Source organism: Elgaria multicarinata, chromosome 6 (assembly GCF_023053635.1).
Source record: "Elgaria multicarinata webbii isolate HBS135686 ecotype San Diego chromosome 6, rElgMul1.1.pri, whole genome shotgun sequence".
In the NCBI taxonomy this organism is placed as follows: Eukaryota; Metazoa; Chordata; class Lepidosauria; order Squamata; family Anguidae; genus Elgaria; species Elgaria multicarinata.
In genome coordinates, this window is record NC_086176.1 from 39,735,326 (window position 1) to 39,745,803 (window position 10,478).

Below are 10,478 nucleotides of genomic sequence, written 5' to 3' on the forward strand. Positions count from 1 at the left end.
GACCCTCCCCCACAGTCTACATGTGGCGCGCAACGTCCCAGGGGAATAGAGGATGTCGCGCCCACCATTTTAAAAAAACCAAAAAAACCGGGAGCTGGAGTGCACGAGTGCTCCAGCGAAAAAGTGAGTAACACAAAAACCCGACCCCACTCCCCCCACCACCCTCAATGGGCACAGAGTGCTTGAAGAGCTCCGTGCCCTGTGCCTGCTTTCCTGCTCATAATGGTTACTTGCAAGGAGCTGGGAAGAAACCGGGACGGCTGCCCACACGTCCTGCAGTTTCGGGACGATCCCAAGACCATGGGAAAAGCCAGGATTAAAGCCATCCCAGCTGTTCCGGGGCAAGGGAGGGAACATCCCTCCCTGCCCCCAGGATACCCTGTGCATCATGTGGACACACTGTGATGATCCTGTGGTGATCCCCGGCATATCACTTCCTCTAGACATGCCCTCAATTTCATGCAACTGATTAAGAAAGAAAGAAAGCCTCTGTTTACTCTCAAGGAGAACTTTTTTAAAAAACAACAACAACAACAACAACTTGCACACACATGGAGGGGTTGAGTTTTGGGAATAAAATGGGTGAGGGAGCTGATTTAATTGCTCGTCCTGATTTGAATTGTAGCCACATGCAATTTCACTAAAATAAAGAAAATGTTCAGGTTCAGCAACACACTATGCAATTAATGTAACATCTAGTTTGACTTTCAGACTCAGGTACTGTAGTTTGGAGATCACAGGTATCCCATGGCTCTATCCCGTTCCAAACACTTAGCACCAATAGAGGCTCCCCCCTTTTAAATCATGTGGGGGGAGGAGCAGGAGAAGGACTTTAGGAAGGAAGCAGCTGGAGAGAATGTTTAAATGTCTTCTCCCTCTGTGCAATGGTGCTAATTTAGATTAATATTCTGCACACTTATTTTCAAGTAAAAACAGAGAGAGTGGGGGTGGGCGGTCAGCTGCATGCTACATAAAGAACATAGCATGTAGTTTGACCCTCAGTTACTGCTCATCCTGCTCCTGATGTCATTTTAGTATTCCTTCCTTTCTTCCACAACCACTGTGTCCTGATCCTAAAGGACCTCTGCAACAGGCAAGGCTGTCCACATCCCAGTCATGTAACACTCAATAACATCTTCTGAATTGCTTTAGCATGTTGCTCGCTAAACTGTACCTACTAATTGGCTCCACAGCCAGCCAGCAGGATGTAGTAGTTAGAGAACAGAATCCAAGGGAGTGCTTACACCCCCAACTATTACTCTCTGCCCCACTGATTCCTTTCTGTCCCGCCCATTCCCTTAAACAAGTGGTGAGTCTGGCCAATTCCGTTGTGCAGGTGGGACCCACCACTTAAGTGAGGGAGATTTACTGCTTCCTAGAGAAAGCCCTGAAACAAGAGGAAACACTCAAAAGAGCTCCCTTACGTAAGCTTCACTGATCTGCCTCCTTCCAGAAACAATCATTTCCACTCATTTTGGTTTGTCTCTGGAAGTGCTAAATCAACATTTTACTAGCGGTGGGGGCTGCTTGTGCAATGCAGTTGGAGGGGAGGAAGAGAATTGGCCAGGACATAAGCATCCCATTGGATTCTGTCCAGGGTGTTGAACATGGGTCAGGGAGATGCAAGTTAAAATTCCTATCCAGCCACAACAAAGTTGTTGTGTGTTTTTTAAAAAAGAACTAAAGTACTTGAAGTTCTGGACCTGGGATTGATGAATATGTCAGTTTTGGGGATTCCACATTTGATTTTATTTGATTTTTAAAAAAATAATATCAAGTTCTTTTCATTTTGTTTATGAATAAATTTGCAGATTTTGAACAGTTCTTATGGAAAAAAAACCCACAAACCAAATGAAATTCTCAGCCATCCCTAGGACATGCTAATGTGAAGTAAAGCAGTGTAAATATTGTACAGCAAAGCTTCATAGATGCAAGGCACCTATGGAGCCCTATGCAAGCAAAGCTACCTATTTCTTTTTAGAATTGAGGAATGTGCCATGCATGCAATATAGATGCAAACACAGAGAACTTGCTTTGCTCAGTATGGGTAACTCATACCAGAATCTGTATTCATAGCCAAGAGTCTGTATTTGTGCAGAAGATCAGGGGGACTGTATTATCCTATTGTAGTTGTCAGTCCTGCTGCAGAATAATTATGATATCGGAAAACATCCTGACATCCTCTTGGAGGCAGATACTTCTTTGACCAAAGTGTAGATATTTTGCAAAAACAAACAAAAACACAAGCGTAATAGAACCCATTTCGGCCACAAGCTGATGGAGAAAGCACTACACCTGCTTTTCAGTAAACCAGAACTGTTCAGAAACCAGTGTTCAGAAATTAAATGCAATCAAGGAGTTAAATTACTCAGAGCTGCAAGAAAGTCAGCGAAAATGTTAATTTGCAATTGGCAACATTCTATAGAAGTGATGATAATGTGAGATCTAGAAAAACAGAACACAGATTTATTTTTTTTAGTACATGACACTTCACATTTTATAAATGTATTCCTGTGCATTCCAAATGTTAATTGGAATTATAAATCTCTCTGAGCTGGTTTGACGTGGACCTCAGTTTTCCTAACAGTAACCCGATGTTATATCTTTTAGGCTCTGCAATTAAAATGACTAATATCATCAGGAGGTAGAGCAGTAAAATTGCATGTTAATTGTAAAATCATTAGAACCGACACTTGGCCTATCATGTGATTGTGCAAGCACTGTGGTGGTAAAGTGCTAGCAGCGCTTGTTTCTGATGCTGCATATATAATTAGAAAAAGCCAACTACCTCCTGTCAGGGCTTTCTAGCTAACTCTGGAGCAGACTGCTCTTTTTATCATATAGAAAATATGGTATGGCTAAGGTGTTTTTTCGGGACTGCTCAGTTGAAATAGTGTTAAAAAAAAAAAAGAACAGTACAATTGCACAAAATTCTGCCTCCATTAAGGTTTAATACAGTCAATGCAACAGAGAATATCTTCATTTGAAGCTACAGTCTTAAGATAAATACACAAAGGGCAAATTTGATGGGAAAACTCCAGGCATTTTAAGCAATTATATTCAACTTCAGAGATTTGGAGTCACTCCCTCTAGGGTTGTTGTTAATGTGATAGCACCCTTGTTCTTCCCAGAAGGGAGTAAAAGCTGTAAAATGGGAGATAATATTATGTTTTACCAGATTAATCTAGGTAAATGGATAGACAAGCATTGTTTAATTGTAAACAGATTATAACAGCTGTCAGGTAAGAGAGTGTTGCTTTTAGGATATACTGAAGAGAGGAGGCATGGTGACAGTGTGAATTGTATGTGTGTGCTTGAAGAGGAAATGCAGAGTATGCTTGAAAGAAAAAAGCAGAGTATACATTGCCAAACACATCTAGAGAGATATAAGATGTTCCATTTAAAATAAATGCTCTAATTAAAATGGGTTGAATCCAGGATTACAGCCCAGAAGAGGTAGCACCCGGTGTAGCATTTTCAGGGTGCTGGAGGGGTGATCATGGGAAGGAGGGGTTGTGATGTTTACTTCCACCAGCACAGTTGATCCAGCTTAAATCTGGACCAAGCCCAAACTGTTTTGTTTTTAGATGGCCTAAGCAGTAGTGGGAAATGAAAAAAAAATGGACAAAATAAAAATTATGTGCACTAAACCTTTGGCCAAAAAAGAAAAAAAGAAAAAATCAATTGTACTTTATAGAGACTTTTTTTTTCTAAATAACAACTGAATGTCATTTGTTTTCATGCTAGTTAGCAAACATTTTGCAGGACTATTCGCTTTCATATTTACAGCCATAAAGTGATCACCAGTGGAGAAACATTTTCACTCTGGCATTATACAATTACATAACAGAGTGGTCTCGTTGGATCTTTAGTTCTCTGACACATTACATGGAAGTTGTTTCTGGAATTAGAATTACATCCCATGGGTCATTGCTTCTGTGGTGTTACCTTTCCAAGTGCTCTAAATATGACAAATCTTACTAGATCAAATGATTAGAATAGATATACTTTCTTATTAAGGAAGATTTCTTGGACCATCTATAAATTTGATAGAAAAAGGGGAAACCCAAAACCTTCTTTGGAGAGTGAGTCATTTGCCATCTATGGTGCCACCATACATAACATAGCAATCCTACCAATGCTGTAGTGATAAATTTTGAAGTGCAGGCACTCATCCTAACAATACCCATAGCCATGGTCCCTAAGGAGAGTCAAACATTCAAGAAGCTGTGTTGACAGGGCCGGCACTACTATTAGATCTACTAGGCAGCCACCTAGAGCACAGACCTCAGAGGGGCGCAGTACTGCCCTTTAAGGGTCACAGTTTTATACAAATTAGCTGTTTTAAGAAAAAACATAATAAAAGGAAAATATAATAGTTCAGAAACTCTTCTTGAACAGCTGAATTGAAGTTGGCAATTTGGGGGAGGGGGTGCAAGTAGCTCACCTTGCCTAGGGCACAAAATAGTCTGCCACCGGCCCTGTGTGTTGATGCACATCAATGCATCAGTTCTAGCAGTTTTCATCTCTACCAGAAGCAGGACGATGACTATTTCTTCTTCTTCTTCTTCTTCTTCTTCTTCTTCTTCTTCTTCTTCTTCTTCTTCTTCTTCTTCTTCTTCTTCGCTAATGGATCTTAGTTGCCCTTTCAAGATCAAGCTGCTGCAAAATAGTTTGCATTATGACAGGGACTAATATCTTGTTGGGAAAATTAATTCTCCCTAGCTACTTAGGGAATTGCAGCTAAACTAACAGGGAACAGGGAATTCTGAGTGGAGAGAGAGTTGAAAATTATGTCAAAATCCCTGCTAAAAATATAAATAAGAAAAGTCCCAGCACTGCGTCCCTGTGAGCCCAAGATCTGCTGCACCACTGAATCCTACAGAGGTGGGGCGGGGATAGTCTCTGGCAGAGGAACCTGACACATCCAAACCCTAGTTCTCCCAGGCATTTAACAACATTTAACAGCATATGCTGAGTTTTTTAACTGACCCCAGAATAGTTGTTTTAAACAGATATTGTCTGTATTTGTTTGTATTTTATGCTTTTTATGGTTTTAAATTTTATATATTAGTTTTTAATGTTCACTCTTTTTAACATTTGTAAACTGCCCAGAAAGCTTCGACTATGGGGCAGTATATTATTATTATTATTATTATTATTATTATTATTAATAATAATAATAATAATGGGCTCATGCTGGTTGGGGCAGAAGCGGGGAGGTGGCCTTCCCCCCTTTTCACTACTTTGGCTCCAGGATCAGATCAGATCCCCTACATTTACTTTCAAGTGGAGAAAATAGAAGACATCGCTACTAGCTACATCTTGAAAGTAGCAGGTAGTTTGACCCTTACGCATGTATGGTCCAAGTCCAAGTATCATCTGGGTTGAGGACAAACATCTCCACAAGAGCTACCTGTGATGCTGGTTTGGAACTTCAGCAGGGAAACAGAGTGTTTGAAGGAGTTTCAGAAAAAGTAATTGCAATGAGGCCTGAGAGAGCTCAAGCTGACTATGCTACCTGCCAGCTGTTCAGACAGGACTTCCTGTGCTTGGCCTTGTGATTCCCGCCCCCATCTTCAATGTATACCAGTGGGGGCTGGACCAGGCTGATAGATGCCATATGGATTGCCCATCCTTACTCTATGCTGATGACAGCCAGAATGGCTCAGCACAAATGAGTCTTCCATAAGATATGTCAAAAAGCCATTATCCCTTGAGTGACAGAAGTAGACATACATTCTATTCGCTGTTGACGTTAGTTCTCTTAAAATTATAGCATACTGAATAGCAATCATTCTGTAGAATTGCTCTCTATGCAATGAACAGATAGTTGAAATGGTAACCATGCTGTTTACTTTTATTTGCAGGAAATGTGATTTCTTTCCAAATGATGCAAATTAATTACTCGCATTTTGCAAGTGTCTATGCTGGATTTGATCTCTCGCTTGTCTTTCAACTTTGACAGTCTGCACAGATGCCCTGAGTTTAAATCTCCCAGTGGCAGCCTGAAAAGGGCACTGATATTTGTCCTGATGGTGTCAGGTGGGGGTAATTCTTGTGAGCCTGAGCCAAGCATGTTCTGTATGGATAAGGGGAAAATGGAGTGGGGGAAGAGAATGTGCTAGCTAATTTAGTAGCATAGTGCTAATTATTATTATTATTATTATTATTATTATTATTATTATTATTATTATTTATTTATTGCTCAATTAAAATGTACCTTTATGAGAATCTTGACATTCGCCGATCCTGTGTTGTCATAAATGTTAAACCACTTTTAAGAGTCAAAATACACATTAAATACAAGTGCACATCATAGAATCATAGAATAGCAGAGTTGGAAGGGGCCTACAAGGCCATCGAGTCCAACCCCCTGCTCAATGCAGGAATCCACCCTAAAGCATCCCTGACAGATGCTTGTCACATCAGAGTAGTCCAACAGGCCTTTTTTATATTTGAAAAGTTGCTCAGGCAGTGGGCAGGTGGAAGCAGGAGAGTGGCATGTAACCCTTTCCTCATTCAGTGTTTGTTTGTTCTAAATTGCTTGCCCCCTCCCAAACTTAAAATCAGTTTCTCCACATTTTAAACCCATAGAAGGTGAATGCCACCAGGTGGGTACTATGGAGTATAGGACCAGTGATTAGGAAATTATTCTGCTCCCAGTAAGACCTATAGCTTCTCTACTTCCAATCCCACCACCACCACCCTTGAAGCAGCTTCTCAAATGGAAAAAAATACTTGTGCTGTATTCAAGATCACCCCCATGGCAAAACACCCCCAATTTTTTCATTATATTTGCAGATAGCAATAATTGTAGTGGGAGCAGGGGGAAAGCATTTTTCCAGGTATCTCCCGGGGGCAGGCTGTAATTCTCCCAACAGTTTAGCAGAAGAATTCCCAGATTTATCAGAAAATTCTCTGCTGATAAATTCCAGCATAGCTTTAGCTTAAGAACCACTTCTCTCATATGGGAAGACTCCCTCAAGCCAACCCCAATTTATTCAAAAGAACTAATTTGCCTAGTAACCACTTCACCAATACATTTTCCAGACACTGCAGCAACTTCCTGATGGCTCTTGCAGGCCAGCAACAAACCCATTACACAACAAGAAATGGAGATTTGGCAGTGAGTGCAGCACTCAGGAAGGAACCACAGCTACTCCTGACTTTTTGATGAGTGTATCTGTATGACAAACATGTTTTCAAGCACCCTTTTGTTGCATTCACACATTTCATTTGTGAAAAAACAAACTACAAACAACTTACTCAAGAGTAATTTCCTTGAGCTCAATGGGACCTGATTGAAGATGTTTAGGATTGCACTGCATGTGAAAGAAGCGATCCTTAGATATTCAAGCTGCAAATATACAAAATGGCCTTGCAGTTTCTAACATTGTCTCTTAAACTAATGAGGTGAAGGTGCTTTGTTTTGAGTTTGTGCAAGTAAGAACGGTTATCCTTTAATACAGTAAAGTGTGTGTGTGTTTTCTTTTCCAAATCTGACCCTACAAGGTTTTTCTACCTTTGTAAGGACTGTTTAAAGAGGCTTGTTTAGGTTTCAAGTGAGTTCTGCTGTGCCCCTCAATAGAGCTTCATCTGGAATTTCAGCCTTTACTACAGAGATCTTTGCGGAAGTGAAGGGTGGGAAATAATGAGGCAAGACAGGAGATTGGATTTAAAATACTGGCCACATTTATTGAAAGATCTGCAGAAGGGGGCAGGCCTAAGTGGGTATCAACTATTGGTCACCCTTGAGGCCATTCCGGGATCGGGCGAGGCAATCACAGCCCGTATGGTGGTGCTTGTTCATTCGCCACCATACGTGCTTCCCCCTTATGCGGTCAGGAGGCCTTCTGGTGTCAAACCCCCCTCATACCGCTGGGCTCTGAGTGGTTTGAGGAGGGTTGGCCTCAAAGGTAACCCTTATCCCCCCCATCTGGTGCTGCTGGGCTCCCAGTGGTTGGCCTCAGGGATTACCTATCACCATAAATGGTGTCCGTGAATGCTCACCAATTTACACCTCACCCCAGATGCTCACTCCTATCCACCAAAGAGAGAGATAAGCCTCCACTTATGCTCTCTCTCCCCACCTATCTGAAATGGCATCCCTAAGATCCTTCTGCAGATGCCCTCTCCTGTTGTGAAGATTGGCTGTTGCACACTAAAGTGCTGGGACAGCCGTTCAGCAAAAGAGGCTGATGGAAGGGGCGTTCTGGCTTTTATAGCCTGCTCCTCCTCCCATCACGAGTGGCACCAATGGAGGCAGCCAATGGCTGACCTCCCTGCCTCATCACACCACCCTCACCTGCAATTAGCCTCCTCATGCCCAGGCTTTGCCAGGTGTGTGGTAAGGCATTTTTATCCTGAAAGAAAAGACCATACGGAATTAACTGTAATTAATTAGGTATAAAATCAACATGGATTTGGGGTGGGGGAGGCACTTTCATGAAAATGTGAATTTATTTCTGGCATTTAAAACAAATATATCTACCCCATTGTGCTTCTTGAGCTCATTATGCTTTATTCTCTATTTGTTGTTTTTCATGAAGTGGTGTGTGTGGGCGGCTTACATTTGTTTTATAATTAGAATTTCTACATTTGTTGCAGCTCTCAGTTATATTACCATCTTTAGGGCAGTATATGAAAGTTATTGGTTGACTTTGGAAAGTGACTTACAAAATAAGTTGAAATGACCCACTCTGAACAGCTATTGAAGCTACTGAGTTTAGTAAATAGGGATTTTCTTTTCAAGCATGATTAGTAAGTGACTCTAGGTAGAAAATCATTGGATTAATGAAAATGAACATTGCAGTCAAACATTGCCTTAGAATCCCTGTATGAAGAAGCAAAAAGTTGGGGTTGGATTTGCGTGACTCATATAGGGGTGTTGTTGATTCAAGAAGTTGTTAGTACTACATATCCAGGACTGCACTGAAATGAGAATGCTTTTTGCAAGGATTTTTTTCCCTCCAACAAAAAGCACTCTATTTAGGGTTGTCTGGGGCGACATCAGGCTACAAAGATGGACAAAAATATCTGCAGTATATTAGCTACCCTGTTTATGTTCCATACTCTGACACAGAGGAAAAGGAACCATCTGGATCAGGGAGAGGAGCAGTGTGACCTACAGAGATGCTGAACCCAGTTCCAGGTCCTGACACCAAACCTGAGCAGAAGACTGTCAGCCAAGAAGCCCCTGAGCAGGAGACCCCAAAATCAAGAGGCACAGGGCTCATCTACGCCAAGCAGGATATTACACTATGAAAGTGGTATGAAAGCAGTATATAAAAGGCAGGAGCCACACTACTGCTTTATAGTGGTGTTGAAGTGCACTGACAACTGTTGGGGCCCATTGGCACATACCATACACTGCTTTCGTACTGTTTTCATAGTGTTATATCCTGCTTGGTGCAGATATCATGGGCCCCAACAGTTGTCAGTGCACTTCAGTACCACTATAAAGCAGTAGTGTAGATCCTGCAGTGCACTTCAATACCACAATAAAGCACTAGTATGGCTCCTGCCTATTATTATTATTATTATTATTATTATTATTATTATTATTATTATTACTACTACTACTACTACTACTACTACTATTTGCATTTCTATATTGCCCAATAGCCAAAGCTCTTGGCAGTTTACAAATTACCACTTTCATATCACTTTCATAGTGGAATATCCTGCTTGGTGTAGATGAGTCCAGAATTTCTTGTGACAAATTCCCCCAAGGAACCAGCTGCCTTTTACCAGGGGTCTCAGGCTCCCAGGTGCCTGTTCACTAGCACAGGCAGCATACTCAATTTAGCTCCATACGATATCTGCAGAAGTTGTCGGCTTGGAGCTGTCCAGGGTCCTGCAACTGCAGCTCAAACTATGAGCTCCATGCTTGACTGAGCCACCCTTAGACATCTCTTCATTTCTCACAGACTCTCACTTGAGGCTAAAAGCTCCATCTGACGAGTGTTTTATTGCACGCTCGTTACTGGGTGCCTGGAGTTTGCTCAGGTCCCTCACATGACATCGTCTGCCTCCTGCGCTCCTTCCACCCCTTCTGGCCTTCCTTGTGCGACAAAAAAACCCCTAATTAAGTCCGATGTTTTTTTAAACTCAGAATCACTGCCCTCTCCTGCTGTGTGCAGGAGAAGCAGCACCATTAGAACAGCAGATTCAATGGGCCTCATGCCCATTGTGTACTTCCTCTTTTGAAAACTTTTGAAAAGAGGAAGTAATTGAAGAATGAAAATACCGGAGGAGAAGCGAAGGTAGGGAGCGTGCTAACCCCCGGTGTGATGGAGCTGTAAGACTGGATAACATGCTTTTCTCCCCAACAATCATTCACAGTGGGCAGTACTTCCTGCCCTCACTCTGAATTGACTTCATTATGATATTTATTCATTTCTTTAGGCAGACAGACAGATAGATAGATCATTTATATGGGGCTTTCCCTACATTAACACAGAATACAGAAATAT